Source organism: Lathamus discolor, chromosome 3, assembly GCF_037157495.1.
Source record: "Lathamus discolor isolate bLatDis1 chromosome 3, bLatDis1.hap1, whole genome shotgun sequence".
NCBI lineage: Eukaryota > Metazoa > Chordata > Aves > Psittaciformes > Psittacidae > Lathamus > Lathamus discolor.
Window position 1 is genome coordinate 13,065,942 of NC_088886.1, and position 27,789 is coordinate 13,093,730.

The 27,789-nt window shown below is 40.7% G+C and overlaps 1 protein-coding gene across 5 annotated transcripts in view; it reads right to left on the reverse strand.

Moving 5' to 3' along the window:
• Nucleotides 1-27,789, reverse strand: part of PTPRF (protein tyrosine phosphatase receptor type F) — a 394,296-nt gene that overhangs the window by 295,598 nt on the left and 70,909 nt on the right. For 3 of the 5 annotated variants that reach the window (XM_065673566.1, XM_065673565.1, XM_065673569.1), the window contains exon 2: nt 3,632-3,712. The exons of the other annotated variants lie outside the window; for them this stretch is intronic. The gene's annotated coding sequence lies outside the window, so the exon portion shown is untranslated. The remainder of the gene's footprint in view (nt 1-3,631; nt 3,713-27,789) is intronic. 5 annotated transcript variants of the gene reach the window in all.

The following is a 27,789-nucleotide window of genomic DNA, read 5'->3' on the forward strand; positions in this document are numbered from 1 at the left end:
CCTTCACAGCAGAAGGGGATTCTACTAGTCCGAGTTGGGAACCCCACCCTTCCCTCTCCGCATGCATTCTCCAAAGAACACCCTGTGAAACCAGGTAAATGGCCAGCAGTCATGCCCTTTGGGATCCAATATATTAAAGCACTACCCTCATCTGTAAGATAAAAGGACCTTCAAAGACTCTTAAGTACCCCCCAGAAAATAATATATAGCCATGCATAAAAGAATGCTTGAGCTATGCCAATAAATTCAGCCATCAGCCTTTCAAGGCTCTCATTTAAACACAGACAGAAAATACTGTTCACCGTATTACAGTGAAAAGTAACGGATAAGTCCCTGCTTCGCATGATGTTCTGGCCAATGTGGCATTAACACACAATCAAATCAGTTGGAATCCCGTAAGCTACATGGCAAAATCTTGTAGAAATACGTGAACTGTATCACAGAAAACGCCCCTTAAATTAGAGCGTGGTACCACAACACATTTTACAAATTAAAAACATTTAAAGTACTACAAGGCAACAGTGTCACCTGATGACAACCGGTTTATACTTCAACATCGTCATGAAGGAAACTAACAGTGTAGAAGTCTCGGTTTTAACTGTGATTCCAGTGCCCAGCTTTCAGTGGTAATGTTGCATGCATAAAAATCCCCTAAACCCCAACCACGTAAGTACATATAATCACATAGGTATATAATATCTCCCTAGCAATAGCCAATTCAAAAAAGAAAATCCTGAGTTTGGGGGGTTTAACCTTTTCAAGCAATCTCCACCTTAATAAATTCGTTAACTTCAGGACTGTAACATTCAAATGAAAACTTTAGCTATTTTTGTATATCCCTGACATAGCAAGCATACAACAATTTTAGTTCAAATGAATGTCAAAAGACTGCTTCAGGATGCACTGCAGTCTCCAAACTCCTGAAGACTTAATCTGTATTCTCCTAATCTAGGTTACAATTTATCTTCAGGGGTTCTCCTGTAACATCATTCCTTGATGCTTCAGATTCCACCTGACATGATTGAACAGGCTTCCTTTTCTTTATTCTCCCACTCATCTGAACAGCAAAAGTACACTTTTTCCCAGTTTCCTACCCCTCCCACCCCATCGGATGGACTTCACTAAGGAAATTATTTTAAAAGAAACCCCTATAGACAACCCGTGACCTAGATCAGGAAGATTCTGCCCAATTTATGTTAAAAAAAAAACCAAACCCACAACTTACTTTAAAAGATGTTATTGCATGCCACTCTCAGCGTACTTTCAGCTACGTTTCATATGGTCAGAGTCTGCCTTTTATTGCCTAAAACCTGAGTCTACATTCAGAATGATAGAAGAACTTCTCAGGGTCAGCTAAAAGCATATGTAACTGCACATACCAGAAAAGAAGCACTATAAAACTTCAAGCCCTCAAGGCCCACTGTTTTGCTGAAGAGCGGCATGACCAAGCTGTGGGCTCAGCTCCCATCTATAGCTGTCACCGCTCTTGGCTCAGCCTTGTCACCATGTGGCATCGTCCCAGTGGGACAGCTGTCTCCAGCCTAGGACTGCTCCAAGATGCTTCTGAACACAATGTAAAACTACAGGCAGATGATTAATTAAGAAATATCATCCTAAAGATGACAGAGACTCTCCTGTAATTCAGATACTGTCTGGGTTTTCGGGTTTTCATCTCAACAAATTAACCCATCACTGGGATGCGCTCTGTCCTGCTGCTCATTGCCAGCCTGGTTTCATGCCAACGACTCCATAGGCGAGGTGAGCCTCCAAAGGGTGGAAGCCAGTGGGGAACAAGGAATCTGACCCAGCTGTACCTCCGAGTAGTTGGCACCCCTTCATCTCGCCTCTCCTGAACTGAAGGAGAAGGGAATGCAGTCTGTAAACTCGTGTTCTTCAGTGGGCACAGCAGCTTAGAGCCTTTCTGCTCACGCTCCTATTTGCATCCAAATGCAATCTTGCCAACCCTGGAATCAACTTTGATAAAAACCAAACATGCAGTATTGCATGCCAAGACACTCTTCCCTGCCCTCATGTTTCTGTGAAACACAAGGTTTCCGAAACCAGCCTTCCCACTCGTGCTGACTTTGTGTAACCCCTCAGGAGGCACACCCCAACACCTGAGCTCAATCTGCTGCTGCACCTGCCATTGCCAGACCAAACACCATCCATGCCTGGCAAGACCTATTTCAAAAAGCCTCTCAGCCCAAAAGCTCACTAGCAGACTTTCCTCCACTCTGCAGGACCTCATCAACACTGCTTTCAAATACCCATACGCAGCGACATGCCTACTGTGAGCCTTCCAATCTCCACTTAAGCAACAAGACCAGTTCCTGGTTTTTCTTGTTTCTTTCTAGAGAAATCTTGTTTGTTTAAGGCATCAGCATCTTAGCTAATGAGTTTTCATTTCCCTTGTACACTCCACAAATACTGGGCTGAGTAATGCATAGTCTAATTGACTGTTAAGGTCACTGGCCAGGTCTTTAATCTTATTTAGAATACTTTGAGACAGCTCCTGAGTCATTAGGGCTTCATTCTTGGGGACACAAAGACACGTAATATACATTAATCAAGAACATAAATGCAATTCCATGTGTGTATTTTACAGACTGCAAGATTAGAAAGATGGCATTAAATATTTCTTCGCAATATTTGCATTTTAATAATGTTGCTTATTTTAATATACAATAAAAATATTTAATTGTCAGAGCCTGCTGGTTTCTTACAGTCATTGCTCTAAGAAAATTCCTTTAAGTAGCAAAAGCCACGCTTTAAATACCAACCTGAAGCAAAAGAAGGGCTCGGGGGGAAACTATCTTTAAAATTCTTTACTTGGGAGCGGGTGGGAAGATACCTTTCAAGCGGTTGCTCATGATATTTGATTTTTCTGGTGTAAATTGTAACTGAGTGTGGGCACACGTGTCGGGAACTTTGCAATACTTTTGAAAGGGATCAGCATTACTAATCAGGCACTGAAATCCAATTTCTGGGCAAATCCGGGAGCTCAGAGCTAAACACTTCAGATGGCTTGCAAAGACCTTTGAAAAATAAAGTTAAACAGTAATTATACATAAGTGCGCTTGAGAAACTTTACACCTGTCCTGACACGAATCAGATCTTTGCATGGAGGATGAAATTCCTGGCACTGCTTTAGGTGACTGGGATGGCATTAACTTAGGCAGGGTAAGAATTCAACAGCCACAAGCCTAGACAGGTAGGATAAAGGAGTTACTGACTCAAAAAAGCACGACAGATTATCTGTGGAAGTCTAAACATGTTGATCACTTAACATAAACAGATCTGCTGGTATTTTTAGAAAGGCATTTCAACTCATAAGTAACAATGTTAAAAAAGGACGCCACTAACGCTAATCATATTTTCCACAGGTCCTCCCAGCCCCTTGCAGATTGTTTCGACTAAAACTCAGACCAGGGAGAGAACGCAAGATTAAAAAAAGGAAAGGAATAAAGAAAAAAAGCCAAAGACAGGGAGCTGGGTTTGGGATTAAGACAATGAAGAAGTTGCTGGCAATCAGCGTTTCACTGCTGGATGTGCTACAGACTCCTCACCCAACCTTTATCTCCCTGTGCCTCAGTTGCCAGTCTGTAAAACAAAGGTGATAACGTTTCCCTACCTCACAGGAACCTTCTCAGAATAAATCCATAAATGCCTGGGAGACACTGAGACACCACTGTGACAGAGGCCATAAAAATACCTAGAGAAAAAGAAACACAAACAAAAGTAAGTGTCGTAAGTGACCGTAACAGCAGAGACATGCACAGACAAAATGTAAAGCAAAGGTCAAAACTCAACGACATGCATTCCCCGCCCTGGGGAAGAAGAGGTTTGGTTCACCACATGTTCCCATCCAGATGCTTTTAAAACTGTGACAGCAAACGACAGTTCCCCCTTAGACACAATGTGGTCATGATAATCCACTACCCACATACAGATGTGGATGGGAAAAGTGTTTCTCTTACAGACCACTGCCTCAGGCTCTTCATTACAAATATCACATCCAAAACCCAAATCACAGCAACAGACCCCAATATACTAAAAATGCTCTTCCTCAGCCTCCATATCCAGTACTTACTGCAGAACTGAGTTCTTCCAATAGTCAAAAAAACTTCTAACTTTCAGCCTAACATCTATTCCTGAACAGCTTTTAGCCATTTGTTTTCATGCCAACACTGATCCAGCAGCCTCAAGAGCTTTTCCCTAACCCTGAGGTTTATTTCCTTGACGATAAAAATGAATTGCATCACCTGCCTGTCAGGGCTCATTTTACCACCCAAATCAAGCAACTTCTTGGAGTCTGCTCTGAGATGACCTCCCATCCTCCGGAATAACCTACTTCCTCTCTTACCCCACTAACTTCTGCCCAGCACCATCGTTGCAGCTTACTGTCACCCTGGGACAGTGCAGAGCAAAGCTGTGTTTCTCCAGCACTTCCACAGCTGGTAACCCCATCCTACCCAGCTCAGAGAAAAAGCTTCTTTCTCCTAATGCCTCCTAAGGTCATGACCCTGCAATGTTATCACCACAGAGATACATCCCACTTCCATTGCTCCAGGTCTCAACAGCCCTTTCTGAAAGGTATCTCGACCTTTCGCAGCCCTGGCCGTGCCTCCTACCTGTCCTAGCCACAGCACTCTGAGCCCTCAGAGCACTGCTCCATGCTCCCAGTGACATTTCAGGGAACCCACATGTCCCCCCAAAACACACCTCCTATCTTCAGTGTCGATTCGGCTCCGCAACCAACGGCTTGAGCTCAATTACACCATTAAGCATTCTTTAATGTGAGCCAAATGACTATAGCCCTCAGAAGGATAAGTGATTCAAAATTATGCAGATGCAGAGAATGCGTTATTTAGTTTTTATCATTTACAAAGTACTCATTTCGTAAACAGTTTCAGCACTCTTTCAGAGAGTGTGATGCTGCATCATGCACTATTCGCATCCTTGGTGGAAAAGGGTAGGAATGCCATTGGTTCACTCCAGCTCCGAGATGGGACATGGGGTTGAGATGCCTGCCTGCCCCACATGCCTACAGATATCTCCATCTATCCTCTCACACACACACCCCCTTGGAAGACCCTCTCTCTCATTCCCTCCCAACCTGAGTGAGCGAGACAACAAAATTCCCCTTGCTTTCAATTTTGGGGATAGGAGGCAGTTCCCTCCCTCCTGGCACAGTGAGTGGAACCTGCTCAGGAGCCGGTCAGACAAGCACCAGAGCTGGTAGGAGGGGAACAGCAAGCTCACCCCTTCTGCTGGCAGTCTGCTGCCAGGTCAGACTGGGATATATTGGAAATCTCAGCACAGACAACCAGAATACACTCACCTTTCCAAGGACTCGGATCCATTTAAAACTGTGTTCTAATAACCTTCACAAACAAATATATTATGCAATTTTATGTTATGCAGCGTTGACTTCAATGACTCTGTAGCAGTGCTTACTCTACTATATTTACTTCTGGCACACAACAGCAGCATTCACTGCAAGTCATTCAGAGCGTGTTCCTGTTTTAAACCCAGAGGATTTATCCTGCCAATATCTATGCACAGTGCTCCTCGGTATGTTTTTCGTAACTTTGTCCCCTTCTTCTGTCCCTGCAAGTTCCCCTATCTACAACATGTCATGAGTTTTTTCCCCCTCTTATACAGCATTCGAATTTTCTACCCCAGCATCTCTCCCTCAGTGTCAGGTCACCATCCCACCTTCAGATGTCCCATACTGTCTCCATCCCTCAGGTCTAAATCCTAGAGAAGCACCCTGACACCTCCTGCCAGGCTCCCCAGGATTTGAGGAAACCCCTCTTTCAGGCATGCACACATACATCCACCTTGATGCCCATGCCCAAGACTAACATACTAAATGAACAGAAGATAGATTATACAAATCTGGTTCCTCCCTTCCCCCACGACTAACACAATGACCACTTCAGTACTGGCTCTTTTCACTCTCTTCATCAGCTGCTCTTTGTTGCAAGAATGGCAATCACATCTGAGTGGAATCCATCCAGCGGTAAGAGGTTTGTTAAATCCCCAAACACATTGTATACAGAGAAGGATACTTCAGCTACTTAAATGGCAACCCCTTATTTAATGCATAAAAATGCTTGAAATTTCTATAAGCCAACAATTTAAATTAATATTCTCCTTTAAACATATCAGTCTCTGCTGCTAATTGTATGACTTTTCATGTGTTTCTTTTGAATTTATTCTTTGGCAACCCTATGGAATTTCCTGCAGTTGTAACACACAGCGCTGCAGTCATCCACAGCACACATGCATGTATTTCACGAAAAAACTCCTTTCTCCCAAAAGCATAAGTACATTTTCCATTTGCATTGTAGGGGCAGTTCAAGTCCACTATTCTCAGCTACACCACTCTGGCACTACTACTAGAAAAGAAAGGAGAACATGACACCAAAATAACTAAACAAATAAATGATCTTTTCTGCAACAGAAATATTAAAACAGAAACAGAAAGCAAAGAATTTTAGGATGATGACAGAAAATCCCCTCGGTCATACCAATCACTATTTAATATGCATTTTAAGGCTCCTGAAAGCCCCTTCCACAACAGGACCTGTGCACACCAAAGCCATCGCTTATGCTCTGAATTTCATTGCATCTCTTTGACGTGTATACTTAAAATTTTACACTGACTCAGCTTTGGATGTCAAAGCCAACTTTGTAAAACAGATGCTCTGCTTGCACACGGAGAGGACACAAACATTAGGCTTTTGCCATTGAGGATTAAACATTAACAAAAATCTAATCAGCAGTGACGAAAGTGGTAATGGCAGTTCACTGGAGATAACCTCCTCCATGAAGCACACTGCAGTCTCCGTTGGGCTCATTTAAAAGCCTGAAGTGACTGAAGAGAGACCGTATCAATAGGATTTTAGCACACTAAATTACACACAGCTTCCCCCGTCTCCTATGTTAAACTCAAGGCCAGTAAGAGTAGCAGAGAGACTGCTGAGAGCTTCTCTGCCACACATAGCAAGGGCACATCCCCTGCAGCACCATGGAACAAGAGCTCACCACCCACAGCTCCACCTGGGCACCTCTGCAACCAAAAGCATGAGCGCTACCACCCCAGTTTTGACCAGTTCCCCTGTGTCAAGCCCAGAAGAGTCTTTCCTGAAGCTCTCCAAGGCTGGGTTTTCAATCTACGTGACAGTATTTACTGAGCAGGCAACACCAGCAGCCATGAGCATTTCACGCAGCACTGACAACAAGGGATTCCACATTTCTTGGTAAGCGCCCATGCTGGCTGACACAGCAAAAGGCACTGTGAGAGGCCAAGAGAAGCCGCAACTTATCACAAGAAAATGGCAAATTGTGAAAAACCTGTATCACAAGGTCAGCTGCCTAAGCACAGCTTTAATAGAGCTCCATAAATACCTCAGTCTAACGCTGACAGAGGTTAAAAACCTATTATCTTTCCCAAATGACAGTGTGAACATATGTTCAATCGAACACCCCGCCCCACCAAGCTACAAAGTAGATTCTGCTCTTTCAGTTCCACAAATACAAACCACAGGGAGCATTTTAAATGAAAGCATTATGAAGATTACATTAGGCAAGTCTGATCTACTGTAAAACACTTGCACACAACATTAAGAGGGAGAAGAACCTTTAACACCTGCTTACTCTTCAAACATAGCATTATCTCTGTGCATGGCTTGGCTCTTAATGGGAAGAGATCTCAAGCTAAATTGCACAGCTTACTCCACCAGCAAAGAACACTTTAGATGTCTAGGACCTAGTGGCCCACTAATACCAAACTGGTGAGAATACTCTTTTAAAAGCGTATACTCTGCTGAACTGCTCCACTGGCTGCTGCCCTACAGCAGAGGAAGTTTTTACCCTAGTGTAAAATGTTGTAACACAAGCCATGTGGCAGCTGGAAAAGGACTGTGCAATCCCAGCAGCGTTGAAAGTCATCACTGTAAATATTCACAAGCAGGCCCATTTGTTTCCTTACCAATAGCACCTTGTTATGCACATATATTTATTAGTTTCTAAATATCACCTGTTACTCAGCACCTCCTCCATTGCATGCCACGAGCTCCCTGGCTGCAGAGGCTTTGTAGCCCCTCCATGCCCATCAGAAATTTCATGGTGTTTCAACTTCCACAGCTCACTCACTGGAGCAGAGGCACGGAATAATTACTTACTTCTGTCTTTCTCTGCTGACCTCTCTGGAAGATGAAACTAGGAGCTTTAACGGCCTCTAAAGGGAGCCAGGTCCAGCCCATCTGAGATGGGAAGGATCACAACTGTACTCGTAAGTCTTTGGAGTGAAGAATGGTTTTAAAGATCCAGACTTCAAAGATCTAAACAAGGGGAAAGTTCAAGCTCAAACACTCTCCCCACTGGAGGAAGGAGAGCTTCTAATGCAATCACTCGCGTTTCCAGCCATCGCTTACACTTCAGAGCTGAGGCACCAGGAACTGCCTGTCACATCCTACAGTATAAATAAACCTCAGTCTGCCAGGAGGAAAGCTGTTACAAACCTAACCATTTTCCTTTGGATTTCTTTAGAATGCTTCCTCAAAGGATCTCTCCTTGGCAGAGCCAACACAGGATTCCTCCACCCCACTGGCAACAGCAAACATGTTCCCTCCTCTTCCTAATCATATGCATCACCCATACCATGAGAAAGTTGGGCAGAGCATTGATGGAATTGGGCAGAGCACTGATGAAATGCCCAAGTTGGCAGCAAAATTAAGGTTGAAGAAATGACACAGATGAATGACTAAGTAATGTCTTGGTTTCCCTATGAACTCTTAATTTACGATCCCTCAGACCTTTGAAACATACTCATCCTGCTTGCTGTCAAGCAGAGATGACTAGAGAGGATCAGCTTATCACCATGAATTCAAACACAAAAGAAAACAGGAATGGAATTAACTCTGAGGCCAAGCTCACACCTAGACCCGCTGGATGGCATAAACTTGAAGCATCATCCTTACAGATGCCAGCCAAAAGACTAAAGCTCCAAAACCCAGCATTTGGCATCTCCATCATCTTATGAAGCAGTGCTGCCTTTTCAGTGCAGATGCAGCACAAAGGCTGTTATGCCACAGCTGACGGACTTGATATGGAGGCACTTGTATGCTTTCCAGGGAGGAGACAGAGTCTATTCAATACACCTTTCTACAACATCAGATTTTTCTTTCCAGGTGCACAGCATGATTTCACTTGTACAGTCCAATCTGGATCTTATGCATCATGTCATCAGCTTTACAGAACAGAGTAATAAATAACAGATTTAAGGTAAAAAATCAGACCAGGTTTTGCTGCAAAACATGAATACAGGACAGTTTAACCTTGTCTTTGTCAAATATGGAATGGGGGAGTTGCAGCCAGGGCTTGTTATCCTAAAACTCCTAACAGAAAATATCTGCAATCCCCCCTTGCAGACAGCAATAACCCAGGACTACAAGGATTTTCTGAGAATTTGGTGAGCCTCATGTTCAAGTTCCTAAGATTAGAAAACTCACAAGTGCGAGGGCAAAAAGCACACAAGAATGTCTAAAGTAATTTTTCCAGTGACTGACAAACACATTGCTCAATTTCTTAGGGACTTGAGTGGCTGAAGCTGAAGTTAAGCTTCACTAGAGTTATATTTAGTCCTGCACAAATACGAATTAGGAAACACTTTCTTCCCAGTTACTAATGCAGTGTGACAGGAAACAATTATCTGCTCAGTGTCTAATGTTACCTTTGGTGAATATCTGGCTTGCAGAAATTGTATATTGTATAATAAAGAACCAAGCTGATATTCCGCAAATCAGTTAGAAAACTCATTTAAGAAGATGAAGAAACATTTGATTTGCACACGTCTGAGCTACGCTGGTCTTAGCTATGCAGATAGAGTTAGTGTTGAGGCCTCTCTTGCTTTGATACTAAACTACAAAGTACGTTTGTTTTCTGAATTGTACTTTAATTTATTCAAGAACTCTGTGGATATCTGAAGAATATCATGGCTTCTCCAAGTATAAACCAGAGCTGGGCAGAAGGACAGAACAATTAAAAACAAAAAATCCCATCTTTTCAAGCGCCAGTTTATCTCTATGGAAAATGCAATTCTGGGTCACAATGGAGCTCTCAGCTCAGCAATCGCTTCAGACTTCAGTGTCTGCATAACACAAAAGACAACAAAAAAACATGATTCAAAGGAAGGGCTTGTTAGACTGTGGAGAACCAAGCCATGATTGTATAGAGGAATCTCACGTGGTGCAGACATGCTCAAAAGGGCTGCACTCAAAAAATCCAAAGCATGTGGCAGAGAAGAAACCCTGCTCCTGCCTACTGCAGCAAGAATGCCAACTGACAGGACTGGGGTTTCCAAGCCATCTAACACAGCATCCTTACGCTAAGGAAGTTAGAAAGCATACCGCACCACAGAAAAAAAACCATCCTTTTTTTTGGCACCACTGGGCAAATATTTGCCATGCCCTTTACCATACCGAATCATGTGAGTATTTCTAGAGCTGGAGGAGTTCGCGTTTCATGGCTGGCTTAAGTGCTTCAAGTTTCTGCCTTGTGCTGGTGATATGCTGGTAACCTTTCCTATTGCAGATCCCCTTGAGATGGAAGATGGACACTCAGCACCATCCAAAAGACCACCAATACCCACAACATTTTTTAGCCAAAGCAGGACTATTAAAACACACATCCTTGCCTGGTCTTTCCACTGCTTGCTTCTGGAAATAAAAAAGGAAAGAAGCTGATAAATGTTTGTTTTCTTGGTAGTGTTTTGTTGGAGATTATCTGTTATTTTGGCAGTAAGCTCTCAACAGCAGGCAGAACACAGAAACCTGAGCTCTGGGCACGAAGCAAACAAACTTCTCACCATAAGCCAAAACATTTCTTAAGACACTCCAATTCTGAACAATCTCTCTTAACTACAAAGCCAAGCATGACTAATTTTGATGAACAAGTTACAAGGATTTCCAAGGAGAAATGACACCTCATTACTCCCACCTGTATGAAATCTAGGAACACTGCTTATACACTTTATCTTCTTTGATCATCTTGTGGCAAGGGGAAAAGCTGATGCCCCACCTCTATAATGTCAAATGTATCAAAACTTCTCATACGAGTTTACCAACAGCCACGGCTGCAAACTGAAGAAGCCTTTTTAACCATGTCCTTTCACACAACTGGGATATTCAGTAGGTGCAATATTTTGCCTCAGGAACTCAAGATTTGATCAGGAATTTTACTTCTGATGCCAACAAAAGTTCCTGCCTGTGTTTTACTTGCTACATTTTTACTCTAACAAGGTAATTCCTACAGTGCTTTCTGTACTGATCCGCAAAAACAGTGCTGAACTCAGACTTATCTAGTCTACATGATGGAGGGAGGTGGGCTAAATTCTTTACAGATCTATACAAGTAACATACTACCACTTTATCCAAACACAGCTGAACATCTCACTCCCCATTCCCAGTAGAGTCGAAGGAGCAAGAACAACCACAAATCTGCATCATAGGGTAGAGGTCCACGTCAACACGCAGCCTCTAGTTCTTGCCGAGTACTGAAGGGCAGCAGCTACATCATCTTGTTCAGAGATGTATCAGATTAAAGGCTTTTCTCTGTTTCAGTGGTACTGACACAGCCAGACTGGTAGATTCCATAGAAGCTTAAGCTTAAGAAAACAAGATGCGGTTGAAGCTTAATATCAGTATATTTTCTTGCTGTTCTTGTATTACTCCTGTACACACAACACTACAGCAATGCACTCTATGACTAAACAATCTCTGTCAAACTTTGCTGAAGAGACCAGATTGGACTTTCAACAATCAAGCACACGTAGGCCACATTCACCTTCTAGTTGTTTAGAATCTGTTAAGTTATTATGTGACTCTATACTTCTCCTACTTCTCAAGAGAGACGACACAAAACAAAATGAGAATCCAGCTTGGAACAAGATGAACAATTTCCCTGGAACACAAGAAATCTCATTTCCCACCTCCCACTCTCCCAAGGACTCATCCACTTGCCCTCGTCATCACAATGCTAAAATAATCAGGAGGAAAAGCAGGAACCTCCTTGCCAATACAGGTTGCCATGTAGCACCTCCTCTCCCCCCTCAGTGTACTGAGCTTTTAAACAAACACATAACTTGAATGAAGCCTTCCAAAACTTATTAGAGGTTTACAGAATGAGTAGACAAGGATGACAGGCATACAAATTACCATTACTACTGAGTAATCAAAGGGATAAAGACACATATTTAGGTATTAACAGTAGTTAATTATTAGGAATTAGAATTAGAATTATGCTTTTTAAGAAACCAACTACTACACATCAGTCTATCATGTCTTTTCTTGCATAAAGGTACCTGGCACTGAATAGGATGCTTAAGTGATGGCTATCATCTCATCCAAAGCATCCATTCCCTCAACAGCTACTCCAGTGCTGCAGTCTGCCAAGGGAAGGAATTATTTCATCCTATACCCAAGATCTCAAACTTCCAGCTCTCCACATTGTACAAACCCTGGCAACACTGTTGTCTGAGAAAAACCTGTGCTCATACAGAACTAGCCCGGAAAAAGAGAAAAGGAGCTGACCACTGTTAGAGTTGCTTTGTCCAGGAAGAGCTAGACAGGAGCACTCTCCGAGCACTGCTTAGTGGTTCCCCACCTCCTCTTTTGCAAGGTTTTAAATCCACATCAAGCAGACTCCTGTACAGAACTGACTTTAAGGCAGTCTACAGGACTTTGAAGTTTTGCAGAACAAGAAAAGACCACAGCAGTATCTTGTCAACACTGGAAGAGGAGAACACCTCTAAGCACAGGGGTACAGGAGTGAATCAGACATAAAAAGTCCAAGCAACTACACTACTACATAAACTTGCAAGCGTGCCACTGATATAACAGCGTGAAGTCAGGACTGGGGTTGTTCTTTGAAGAATAGTGGCTCTCAGCCTTCTTTGGCAGACCAGCAGCTCACTGACAATAAACCCTGGTTGTAATGGAAAAAGAGATTTTTATGAGATTATGAGATTTTTATGAAATTAATGCAAAAACATACAATGGAAAGGTTGTTTTCCTTTTAATCCATTGCAATTTGTCACATCATACTATCACAACAGGATAATCTTCAAGTAGCTAGCGTTAACATCTTCCTACAGCATAAATCCAAGAAAAGCGATAAACAACATGAAGGAAAATATCAGAGGAACTATTAGATCAAGTTCACGTTAGTGTTGCCTGAAGTGTGACATCCATCGCATTGAAGAGCTGATGTTTATCTGCCTCTCTATGAGGCTTTTGACACAAAGCCCAAAGACCCATAAGAACGCACTAATATTGGAGAACTAGCAACAACACCGAAACCTGTTAACAACTGCCACCAGCAAATTCTCATCCTGAATATAACCAAGCTTTCTTACACCCCTGCGAAACATACTACTCTTTTTCTTTCCTCCTCCTTTAAAAGCATAAGAAAAAAGTGAGAAATAAAATAGCATCAACCTGCATGAGTTTAAAAGGTTTTCCCTTCAGCAGCAGCAATGCCACCACCCCAGACAAGAGCTGGAATTGCAATAATCATTCAGACTGGAATATCCAATCTCTGTCAAGTGATTAAAGGTGAGCTGTAACTTAAATATAAAATACATGTGTTTGAAGCGAGAATAGATGAACGCACTTACTGTATCATACATCCATTAGTACAGAGCATCTATTATAGACGCATATTAAAGGTGGATGAACATACTCACAAAATCCAGACAAGCATATTTTTAAATAAACAGTTCTTCCTACCAGAATTACCATGAGTTATCATCCCCAGTGAGTGATCTTCTGTAACAGAAGGTATTAAAATAAAGAGCACTTTTAAAAGTTATTTACAATGCACTCTATTATTTGCTTAGTAAAATAAGCCAAAATCCTGTCTCACAGATGCCTGTATTTCAACTTTATATATGTAAATAAAGCACCAAAAAAATAGAATATATTGATAATAGTAAAATAAATGCATTGCATACCCAGTTTACTCCAAAATTCCACCCTTATATCATCATGCCCTGAATAGTTGTGTCTTCTGAAACTTACAGAAAACTGAATGTGACAACAAATGTAAACAACACAACACAGATTTCCACATTAATGACAAAGGCTGTATCAGCACTACACATTTAGAAGTGTATTAACAGTACCCAACAGTAAAGTAACCACAAACAACTTCAGATAATCAGAGTCCTTATTTCTTGCAATCCTGCAATGTGCTTACACAAGTGACACCAAACAGAAGCACTCAGATACACGAATTTTGTCTTTTCACATCGTTAAGAGTTTTTCCTTGAGAAGCAAACTAAATGCTGACTTTAAAACATTATTTAAATACATGTTTAAAGTACTTAAAAAATAGGTTTATGTTTCTAAAGCATTACAACATATTTTGTATATTTATAAATACACATAATATTAAAAACCATTCATGCATCAAAAGTATTCAGATCTATGTTCAAAAACCCTGCAGTTGCTTCCCAAGCCTTTGAGAGGCTAAACAGCTGAAAGTAATGTACTAAACCAACTCAAAATAGTGACTGACCTTTCAGCTGATGTAGAAATAGCTCTTTTCCTAATTTCAGTTTATTCAGTTAGTTCAATTCAATGACTTGATTTGCTCAAAATAAGAAATCAATTAAGAAATAACATAGTATGAAGATTTATTTTCATTTTCCAATGTAGAAATAAACATTAAGTGCAAAAGGATGAGATCTACCACTTACAAAACCCTCCAAGGCCAAAACCATTTTCCAGTCACTATCCAGAGCTAATACCTTGACTATTTTAAACCTTGAAAGCACTCCCTTACCAATTCAAAAAGCAAAATGCAGTAAGTTTGCTTTTGATTTACATATGCAGTAAATTTTGGAATAACGCAGCTAATACTGTTTCATGCATTTCAACTGAATTAAAATTCTTACATCAATGCAACTGTATATTCAGCACTCAAGATACGTTAAGCAAATATTTTATTACCAAAAATATGAGCATGAAGTACCTGAATGCTTATTTGACATAGTTAGACAATTATAACATAGGCTTATAATAATCTTGACAAAAGGTGTTACCTTATTGTAAAAGCTGTACTTAGCAGCAGATCAAGGCAATCTAATAATTACCAAACTACTAATAATTAACCTCTCCTTTGAGAAATGCAACGAAGTAAGATCAAAGTGACTGATTTACATCAAAGTTTCTTCATGATTTACATCATTATTTAAATCATATTTCAGTTAATGGGATATTTATTACAAGGTAGCAAAATAAGAGTGGAAAGATTTAATGAACTCTGACACTCATCTCTATTTTTGGGCTCATCTCAAATTCAGCATGGACTGGGCAGAGAAATTCCTGGAGGACCCTGTACTACTCTATTGGTTTTGTAACTGGTTCTTTAATTTCAGAATATTCAGATGATGCATAACTCAAGAATGAGTTAGTTTACAATTACTTGGGATACCTGGATAGATTTCAGCATGTCCCTAACCATGCCGCAATCATGTTCCTGCTGGTGAATAAAACCTCCTAAGTATCTCCTACGTATCCGTGCACCAACAAGTAACATCTCAGCGGTACTTCAGAGCCCACACTGGGATTAAGCAAAACATCCCAGAGCTCTGACACAATCTTTTACTGATGAGAGGGAGTAAGAAGGGAGGACAACGTCTTACCTCAGTCATGCTATTTTTCCTTTATTACAAGAATTAAAGAATTAGGAGAAATGTACAAAGTTAATGCAGACAAATGGGGTTTTTCTTAATCTCGCTAGTATTTTAATTAAAACCTTTTGTCATGTCTGCTAAGCAAGTTCAAAGTGTTGCACTGCAGTAGCAATGGGAATGCAGAAGTCTTCTTATGCTTGGGGAAAAAAAAAATGTTTTCAACTTTTACCGAATCAGCGACTGTAATTACTACAGGAATGAATCAAACTTATAGCAGGCAAACACAAGGCATAATCATTTTTTGTGCGGCCATAAATGAGTTTATTCGTGTCGCAATGTGATAAAGTTTAACATTTTCTGCATGTCAGACAGACTATTTTGATAACATTCTTTACATTCCCTCCTTATTAACGAGATGAAAAATTTGCTATTAAGATATGCAAGTCATCTCAACACATCTCCTTACTGGATAAGCTTCAACAAAACCTTTTTTTCTAACCCCATTAACACAATAAACGCACAGCCAAAATTCTTGCTTTGGTATTAGACAATGTTCTGCTCTTGCAAACTATCAAGAGGTAGAATTCAGCAAACTACAGCAAATCAGCTGAGGTTTGGGTTTTGTAATTCTGCTCAGAATGCTGCGGCAGGGGAGACAAACGCATGTTTAATTCCCATTATTTCAAAAGATTTTTTACTTCAATTTAAAGAAATGAGAGAGAAAAAAAAATGTTGGTGCTTTCTTTTTTTTTAATCATTCCCAAGACTACCTCTGCTATTTAAAAGTACTTTCACATCTCCACTTTCACTACTAACCTTTTGTGAAGAACAATTTCTGATTGCTAGGCTATTTTTCATTTGCCTACCTCTATTCATAAAAAAAAAAAAGGGGGGAACATGTAAAACAGCAGATCTGAGAGACTGTTAAAAACTTGAATAGCTTACATACATAAAACCGATAGTGGTTCTGCAAAACCTGAAAGTAATGTTATCAAAACAGGGGATTACTTCAGTATGCAATGGCACTGATGAACCACTCACTGGCATCAAACCACAGCAGCACGTCACCAACATCAGCAGTTGGTTCTTTGCTTGAATGTCAGTTTTGAAGAGCAAATATATACACGCACTCACACACGTATGCACTTCAGCACATAGACAAAGGCCGCCCATAATCAAATAAACCTGACAGCTCCTACCTGAAAAAGCAGTTTTGTGAGACCACATAGCTCAAGTCAGCAGAATCGTTTGGACCAAGTTATCCAAGAATTCTCCATTTACAAAGTTCAGTTTCTCCTTGACACGAACTGGAACATTACAATGGAAAGATGCAACGGAAAATACTGCAGGTAGGCTGTCACCTCTGGTGCTGGGAGAGACGGCTGAGCAATGCCACTGCCACAGGAAGGATGGCTCCGAAAAGGTTCCTGCAAGACCGCTGCGGAAAGACCTTTATCAGCTAGTCACTATAAATTTATTTTCTGCAAAGGAACCTTCTGGCATAATGTGCAGAGAAAGGACATAAAACGCAATCTGTCTGCCAATGAAACTTAAAAGTGAATGTGAAGGCAGGAGAGGCAGCATATTTTGTTGAAATATGTAGATATGCCACTTAGATCTCAACACGTGCCACTGCCTGACACCAAAGGGTGAAATGTTCTGATCTCTGCTGACAATATTTATACTGAGAAAGCCTCCGATATTTCATTCAGTTCCCCAAACGCCCATCATCCTCTCTCCAGAAGCAAGAGGGGTGGATGGGAGCACTCTGCAAGTCTACGAACAGGTGACAGAACCTGTGGACCACCTTGCCAGCACTGTTTGTTTCCCCCTTAGCAGCACCCACCTATGTACTGCCAGAAGACAACTGAGGACCATGGACACTGAATTCACTTTGTTGTCTACAGAATAAACACAGAAACAACTAAAATCCTTCAACAAGGACAACTAGCAAGGTGGAGGCTAGCATCACCTGCACTGCTGTCCAAGGTGCAAACAGACCGCAGCTCTGCAACTCTGCAACAGGGGGTAGGTAGCTTTCACCACCACACAGATTAAGCCAGCAAATCATCCAGAAACAAGTTTACAGATTGGGTTTTTTCCTTTTTCCTCACCTTGGTTAGGTAATTTGTGTAAGCTGTAATATTAAATAAAACAGCAACCATGTCTTACGAATAGTGAGGATTTTTTTTTCAAGTAACAGAATAACCATCACCTTCTAATCTAATAAAGCTGTGAAACAAGACCAGTAATATTGCATCAAACAGGCATGCAGAACTCTAACACAAGTTAAACAGACACATACACAGAAAAAAATTAGGACCTGCGCAATTATCCTCGTTTTGGCTGGGTAAAATTAATTTTCTTCCTAGTAGCTGATGCAGTGCTGTGTTTGGATTTAGTGTGAGAACAATGCTGATAACACACCACCGTTTTAGTTCTTGCTAATTAGTGCTTACCCTAATCAAGGACACTTCAGCCTCTCATGCTCTGCCAGTGAGGAGGGGCACAAGGAACTGCAAGGGAGCAGAGACAGGACACCTGACCCAAACTAGCCAAAGGGGTATTCCATACCATGGAACATCATGCCCAGTATATAAACTGGGAGAAGGTGGCGAGGAGCCACTGATCCTTGCTCAGGAACGGGCTGGGCATCAGTCAGCGGGCAGTAAGCAAATGTACTATTCATCGTTTGTCTTTCTTGGGTTTTATTCCTTTTTTTAATTCCTGTTACTATTATTATGTTTTACTTTATTTCAATTATTGAATTGTTCTTATCTCAACCCATGGGGTTTACCTTTTTTCTGGTTCACCTCTTCATCCACCAGGGAAGAAAGGAGCGAGCAGCTGCACGATACTCAGATGTCTGGGGTTAAACCACAGCAGCAGTACAACTCAATTTTCAGTGAGGCAGTATTAAAATATAATTAAATATTTTACAGTACAAATAAGAAGATTAAGTAATGCCAAAAGAGGGCACAGGATCTGAAGGGCAATGGATCTAAAGATACACTTTTAAATATTTAAGCTAGTTTTTTCCCCTGAATTTTTATCATCCTATTAACATAAGTTTATACATTTTGTATAACAAGTTTGTGCACCACAATTTTTTTCCACTTGTTTAATCTTCCTATTTCTACTTTTTAAACATCCAGTATTACTCAAGCCTCTGGGTGTATTTATTTTAATTAAACACAACAAAACCAAATGAAAAGCTTTTGCATTGTTTGAAAGGAGACCACTCAGAATCTTCCTCCGTGTGTTGCAGTACAGATCTGTCAGATACATCCCCAGAGTAACCCTGCCAAAGACAATAGCTGTGCCAATAGCTATTTGTCTTCATTGTGAAGGGAGGCCTTTAACAAACAACAACAAAAAAAGTAATTTAATATTTGTATTGTGTTTGCACAATGAAGCGCTGAACAGTGAATGCGTGGGGTAGCACCTTCCAACCTGTGCCCATATGAGGGCACACCGCAGGTGCAGTAGCGGACGGACATGGTCTGGGACAGACTGACACTTGCTGTATAGTCCCACCTTTACTTCTCTTTAATCAACTAAACGCATCTGCTTTTATTCCATAGAAGATGGATGTTCACGTGTTTTGACAAAAAACCCATTCCCCATTAACACCTACGCAAGACCACGCATGAGGCAGAATCACCCACATGCTGGCTGGTCCTCACTCCATCAGGTTGCCAAAGCATCACTTCTCTCTAACAACTGACAATGTGCCTGTATGTGAGAGCTTTAATTCCGTGCTACATTCACCAGCTTCCTGGGTTTTTACTTTTGTAAAGGCACACTCAAACTTGTGGTCACACCAACTTATTCCTGTGGGGGCCAGTCTCTATGCTCATCTGAAAGCAGGTAACGTCAGGCTGTGCCTTCCCCTTCACCCACTGTTACCATGTCCACAATCAGAACAGTGCAGTTCAAAACACAGAAAGCAAGTAGAAAGGCTTAAAAGGCTTCCTCCCAGTATCCGGCCAGAAACATATCCTCTCAGTATTTATGCCTTTTCACTGCAAACCAATTTCTTCTGCAATAAAAGGCTGCTTTTGATGTAAACCCCTTACACCACACAAGGGCAACAGACTCCAACAGCACTTTAGATGCTGTTAGGAAAGGTTTTCTATAATCCTGAATAAACATGCAGGAACTACACATGCAAGGAAGAAAACAGGATCTCTGTGGTCTTTCAGCCCACCGCTCTAATGGAGTACAAATTCAATGTAGACAAAGGCAGACAACACTCAAAATATGCACTATGGCTTCAGAATGTTGTTTCATAATATTAATAATTACCTAAAAAGAACAGTGGTATTTGACAAAGATTTTTTTGTAAGTAAGGTTACACTGATGAGAAGGTTTTCACCAAACTCATTATTTTACCTGAAAAGCAAATGCAAGTACAACAGAAATTGCAAAGCAGTATTTTACGGAGGCTATTTTTGTTCACGCACACGGATCTAGTTATTGAATACAAGTGAAGTTTAACAACAAGAATAGCAAATAATTTCACATTGTACAAATTGCCCTGTACTTTTAGGAAATGTACCTCAGCAGAGCCTGTAGACTATTTAGAAATCACTTGTCTTCAAAGTCTGAAAATGACTGAGGGACAAGCAGTAACCCAGTCTGTTCAAGTGGTGCTGCAGAAACTCAGCATTTTCCTCCTCTCTACAGACAACTTTAAAGTCACATTTGCTTTTTATTATTATTACTTCTTCTATGCTAACAGAAAGCCTTTCTAGATTTTAGGTTTCAGTTCACATCTTTATAGGTTTCACCCGATTTTCAGACTTCCACTCACCGACTGCAGAAATCTGGAAAGATAATTTCCCAGAGTGAATTACTTATTAAAAAGCAAACGTATCAATGAAAGACCCCAAACCAGGCCCCGTGTGAGGCCAAAGTAATACTCTCAGCCCCGTGATCTCTCCCAGTAGAGTTTGTCAAATCACTTCCAACTACTCATGAACACTGCTGGCAATTTTTTTTGATAGCCAACAAAGGGGCAATTACAGAGTAGCACCAAGACACAGCTCACATTTTGTAAGGATTTCACCCGGAAACATGCCACTGATATTCACATTAAAGATCTCCCAGGGCCCTATTACTTCTTTCTTTTCCAATAATATCCAGGATTGCGCTGGTGTTTGAAACAAAAATCAAAGCTTAAACAATCCACAGTTTCCTAACATTTGCTTCATTTTAATTGTGACGGTATGGGAGTTCATGCTAAACTATTCAGCTATCTACCGGGTCAGTTTTACAGCTGTATTCTACATTGGGTAAGTCACATTCAGAAAATTTTATAATGTATATATATAAAAACATGCTATGACATTCCACCAAGTTATCTTTTATTATGAGATTCCATCCTTTAGAGGACCTGAAAATAGTTTATACAGCCATTCGGACATTTAATCCTGGGATAGATGCCTAAAGACTACCAGAGAAACAACGCTCATCATCCAAGAACTTTCTGAGGCGGAGGTAATTCTCTTCTCCCCCAGACCTCAGTATTTTGGCTTCTGGGGTCCTTCCTGGTAGGTGCTGGGAGCGCTGCAGGGACAAGGTGGACTCCTGCAAGGGCACCGGGGTGACCTCTGAAAAATCAGCAATCTGTTCCCAACTACACCTCCTTCTCGCACTTCATTTTGGAGCAATCTGCCCTAATGTATGAGCCCCGCTGAGACATTACACCTTTATTACCGTGTTTCAAGGCTGCCCATTATCATCCAAGTTGCTCTCATCCGTTCCCACACTTTCAGAAGGAAGAGGCATTTAAAAAGAAAAAAAGGATTGAAAAACCCCAGTAGAGTAGACAGAAAATGCAAAGGACTGACCCAACAACTCATTCTCAGGTACACCTGACACCACATCAAGGCCGGAGGGGACCACAGACCCTCACTTATCACAGGTTCCCCAAATTAATCCTAGGTAGAAAGCTGATCTTCACCCCAAAAGCCCTTCAATTCTCAAAGTTTCCAATCATGCTAGAAAACAAGAAATAAACCACCATTAAAAAAAAACCCCAAACCAAACCACAGCTCAATTTTCTCCCGTGATAAATGGGCAGCCAGCAAAGGAGCCATCTGTCCCAAATCCTTACCCCCTCACCCCAAAATACTCCATCCCTGCCACTGGGTATGAATGAAGCTCCACCACAGTCAGCAGCCACCAAGCTGGTGCCGCTCCATCAGGTTTATTTGATAGCAACCCTGCTTTCTTTCCCCTGTGTTAAAACTCAACAACTTATCTCCAAACCAATCAGGGTCACCATAAAGACACACTTAGTGTTACAAGAACGACCTGTGTTTTAGTAGCACTGTCCATTTTACGGAACTTTAAATTAAATTTCACATAAAAACTCTGCTTTGGATGTCCCTTAATCGCTCTCCTGTTTATGGCTGCACACAAACCTACCCGACATAAAAATCTGTCAAACACTGTAATTTCTTCAGTTGCTTCCTGTGCAATGCAAGTGATGACCCACCTCCTCCCATAGGAAAAGCCTACAGAATGCTTTATGCTTCCTTTTTCCCCCCCAACAGTTCACTTAACCCTAACCCCTGATTCTCTCCCATTTCCAGTTAGATGGCTGAAAAATTTAATTCCTGATAAGACAACCTTTCAACCAACAGGAAATTGACTTCTGACTAAGGGCAGAGGTTGCTCAGCTCTGGGGTGTTTTATTTCCTTGTACCCACAATCACCGCAACATCAGCGGACACCAAAATGAATTTAAGTAGAAAAAACCCCAACCCTGATGTGTCTCCATTCCACAGGTGCCTGCCAGCAGGCACAGCTCAAAGCAAGGAGGCACAGGCAGCTGCACGGAGAGGCTCCCATGTAAGGCATATTCATTCCCGAGGTAACTTACCATCTTATTAACATGGCTTATAGACAGCTGTAAATTTTCAGCATTACAACACTTTATGATGTTAAATAATGCATCATATGTTGCACAGATAGTTTATTGTGCATTTTTCCACTTTGAAGACTTTCATGGATCCTATACAAATTGTGCACAGCTGCATATTACTGGTAGTTGACAAGTTCTTAAAAATTACATTACCTGATCATCCAGGAAGCAGACTGCAATAGTACCGCTGAATACCACACTTTAACGTGTGCATAAAAAGGAATGTTGCGGTCCAATTTTTAAGTCGCTACCCTTATGAAGAAATTATTCTATTTTTTAATAAAGATCTACTGCTTTTACAGCATGGGTATGTGTACTATTGCATATTCTGCATATAAAAATCACACTCTGAAGAGCTGTACTACAGTGCAAAAACTGCCACTGGAAATACTGGAATTATCTGGCTTTCGTGCTACTAAAATCCCCAAATAAATCTTGTATTAGCATATCTGTTTGTGCTTCATTTTCTGATAACAGAGCTTGGTTAAGACTTGAGAATCAGATAAATCACAGAGCAAGCACTAAAACTCAGGACAGTCACTTTCCAACTTGTTTGAACTTGACTGTGTATTGCTAACTTAAACAGAATGCAAACTACTGCCCTCTAACAGTTTAGATCATATGTTAAAAATCTTTCAAGCATAGTTGGTTTTATTTTAATATTGCCTGAAGGTCCTAAACCAAGATCATACCCCGTGATCCTGGATTCTCCACCACACAGTTCCTGTCTTGAAGAAATTATGATCTAACATAGACAAGATGGAACAAAGAAATACAACAAGCAATCAAGGGAAGAGTGGGAACTCATCAACTTAAAGGTACAGTTGGTTAGTTACTCTAACTGCGGAAAAAATCCTCTAAGCAGGGAGCAAATAAAGAAAAATAGTAGCAATTGCCATAGGAGTCCCTTTTAAGGAGTAAATATGTAAATTCTTCCAAGAAGCACCAAGACTGCTTTCAAAGCTGAACCTTAACTACTACTACGTAATTTATAATCTTAAACGTTACTAATTTGTGGCATTGGAATAACAAGCCATCTACATTCTTGCCATATCCTAGAACAACTGAAAAGAAATCATTGCAAGCCATCAAAGCAGCAAGAACTCGTATCACCCCTTGAAGTCCTCCTGATTTGTTCAGCTATTCCTGTACTGCCAAAACACAAAGGTTCTTAAAGGCGGGTATGGCCCAGCTAGCCTAGGAAAGGGGAATTTTAACCACTCATTTTCAACAAGAGCTACATTCACCGAGGTTTCTAGTTGCCTTAACTAAAGGCCGTATTTCTCTTCACCAAAGCAACCCAAGGACTACAATCACAGGTGTCTATGAACACTCTTGCCCACTTAAGTTATTCCTCCTCCACAGATTTAAACCTACAAATAAAATTCACAGATTTAATTTGCAATGCTCATTGTTTCTTATCACCACCAACTATTCTGTATGCCTAGTAAGATATTCTTCCACATTAGGAGAACACCAGGACAAGAGGTCTTCCGATTTGAATACCCTCTCAATACAACAATAAAAGACACTGAATTTCATACATCAGGTGCAGTAAGACACTGAGCAATATAACTTGTAATACACAGAGCATGTAACTGGATCCAAATAAATAAATAAATAAATAAACCAAACCACGAGTTCAAGTTGTTTTCCATGACCACATTCATCTTCCTGAAAGCCACACTTCACTGTGACTGATTCGTTCTTCCCATGTAAAACAGATTCTGTTTAAGGGCTAGTAATGGCATTTGCCACATGACACAGTCAGGGATGGAAGGAACCAAAACCCATAAATCCAAGTTGAAAGCTTGCCCACGGTAGACAGTGCAGAACCTCTGTCTTCAGGACAGAGCAACTCCACCACCAAATGAAAACCACCACATGTGACAACAAATCCTGTTGTCTGCACTGACACTGCAACATCATAGGTGAAGACATAAAAAGAAAACCCCAAACCCATGATTTCCCAAGTAACCGTCAAGACCTGCAGCTGTAAAAAGACTATGCACTGATTACAATCTCTGTTCTGGTGATTTTTTATTACTGAATGCTCATCCTCCAAGAAACATCATTTATATTACACTGAACCTGAGTTTCTGAGCAACATAACATGTATGTGATATGGAACCCAGCCAAATACTACTGATTACACCACTGTCTCAAAAGCCTGCTGGCAAGTTATGTGTTGCTTCAACATAATCCTAAATTATGGAGTCTTCATTCTTTCTGAAAATAAAGTAACCTGTTCCCTCTTGCTTATCTGAAGTTACCAAATATTTACTTCCTTGGTCAAGGAAAAGGCAGACCTTCTTCAGATCCCGTATTCCCACCGAGTGGCTATGAATATGAACAGGCATAGCATTACTAAAGGATATAAAAAGAGAAAGAAAGATAACAACCAAAAATATGCTACTGTCAATATTTGGATAATATGAGAAGAGGAAGCTTTACCTTAATCAGTATATCATCTTATTTACATGGGGTGACAAAAGTATATTAAAGCTATTCTGAAGTTAGACCACCAGGTTTCTTAGACAACATGTTAAGCAGTGCTGCTGGCTTTTAGGAATGCATTTTCACTGAGCCATGCCTGAAAGGTTCAACGTGCAATGTATTAGCTTACCAAGAAACATCCCAAGAACTGCTCCCCCCATGTAAGCTCATTGCTCCCAACTAGTTTAATCTACAGTTCATATTCTTAAGAAGTCTATGTCCTTCAACTGGTTTAGCATTTATACAACCATGAGAAAGGCAACCTGAAGCAGCTAAGCTACACTAATCAACACCAAGTTGGCTGTAAATATCCTCTATCCCAAAGTTATTTTTATTTACTTGTAGCACATTTGGACTAAAATGTTTTTATTTTAGTCTTCTGCAGCACGCATGATTTCACACATATACTCACGTATGCACATGTACATGCTTGAAAGGCAAATTTACTTGGTTCCTTTTCTATTAAGAGAAAACTTGGCATTTCTCTAGCACAAAGCTGTAAAAGCTACCTGGAATGCAGATCCTAATCACCAGAGAAAAACTTGTTGAAAGAAGGGATCCACACCTCACTGCAAATAGAGCTGTTCCACAAAGACTGGTGGAACAAGCAACAAGCTCAAAAGAAATGGAAAAAAAGACTGGCGGGTAAAGAACAAGCAGCCTAAGAACAAAATTACAATCACCAAAGGTTCAGCTCCTTTTGCATTATAAATGGTTCTCAAGCCCTACGAGAAAAAACAGAGGACAACGGGGTTATGGAATGCATGGATAAATAATCCAAACTACCTGGATGGGTTGCCTCTGTCTTCAGTAAGGGCAATAACAGTGAGAAGGGTGGGATGAGAGCAGCATGCTGAAGGCAATCAGGATAGACACAGGAACTACTGCAGTCAACAAGGAAGCCCAGCTCTGTAATACTTGATGCACTGCAGCTCAGGGACCCAGAAAAGGCCTTTCAAAACAGTCATATGGGGTGTGATTACTGCAGATCTGATAGCAAATACATCAAGCTAGACTGGTACCAGAGGATTATAGAATAGCAAGTGTAAATGTCTATTTAAAAAAAAGGGAAAAACTAATTTTGTTATCTAAATGTTGGCTGATTTAATCTCAGGAGTAATGAAATGTTTTAAAACATTTCAAAAGACAGATAATTAGAGACCTGAAGGAAAAGAGAAAAAAACCAGGATAAGACAACTTGGGTTAACCAGCAATAATTCATGCCACATTTTCCCAGTATGTTTTGCAAATAAAACACAAGATTTCTCTAAATATGATGTGGTAGGTCTCATTTATCCAGCTATCAGAGAACAACACTGCCATTGTTATGTAGGAAATAACCAATTTAGGGGAGAAAATTAGAAAAACAATGTAAGAATCCTAAGATAAAAAAGGAAAGGGGCTAAAGTTAAAAGGTCAAATACGAACAAGAAAACTGAGGCTGCAGTAGCTACTAAAAGATTTTTTTCCCCAAGGACTTATCCTGAGACATATTCTAATTATATATATGTGTGTGTGTGTGTGTGTGTGTGTGTGTGTGTGTGTGTGAATATATATAAATTAAAGCGACTTGAAGACAAAAGGGAAATGCTAATCAAGTTTGCTACATGCCAGCGTAGAGGATGACATCTGTCATATGCTAAGAACAGGGTAATTTTGAGGACAGGTAATAAATATAGACCCAGATTCTTAGTACCATGTCCAAAACTGTGCACTCTAGAAGAAAACAAGAATTATTTCTGGTACAATCAGGCAGAAAACAATTAAGAAAAATACCCTGGTGTACTAGATGGAGGGCAGATGAGCGACAGAGCTCTCAGAAAAGCTTTAGAGAAGCATTTTTGCTGCTCGCACTACATGAGGCTCAGTACAGCCTTGCAGGCAGCCCTGGTCACCCCATTCACCAAACATGCCTTCAAAACAAGACCCTACAGACAAACAATCCCTAAGCAAATTTAGGCTAGAAACTGGAAATGTTTTCTACACGAATGCTTTGTCCATTCAGCAGGCAACAGCCACAAGAAAAAGAATTTAAAAACATATTTTGAAATAGTACTTGATCAGATTATAAGGAGGACTCTGATGCAATTGCCTGCGATAGCAGTGGACTAGATGTGACATTTGTATTCATACCAGGGAAAGAAATACAGGGGAAAATCTGAAGTGGCACTGGGATTACTTTTCTCTTTTAAAGCAGATTCTTCAGCACATACCTGAGTGAAAGCAAACTGGTACAAGTAAACTGGGAAAGAAAACTAATGAAGGAACCAGAGATCAGGCAAGCGAGTACACGGTTCTTTGTATTCTCTTCATAAACTATCACTGTTCAGACACTGGTTTCATTTTAAAGGAAGGTCCATAAAAAGAAAACAGAGACGGGGTGATACAAACCAACTGATACAGGAAGAGGGAATTCGTTTTGCTTTACAGGAAAAATAAATGGACCTTTGGTGTCAGTCAGTGCCTTCTGAAAACCGGAAAGGTCAGAAGTATTCCTCAATTCTCTAACAAACATTCTCTCAGAATGGTTTTCTTCAGTTAATATTTTGGTTTTACTTCAGTTAAAATCCACCTCCCCAAGCAGAGCTTGACAAGGTTTTTCGATCTGCACTAGACTACAGGCACTTCAATAACATGAAGATAACGGCACAAG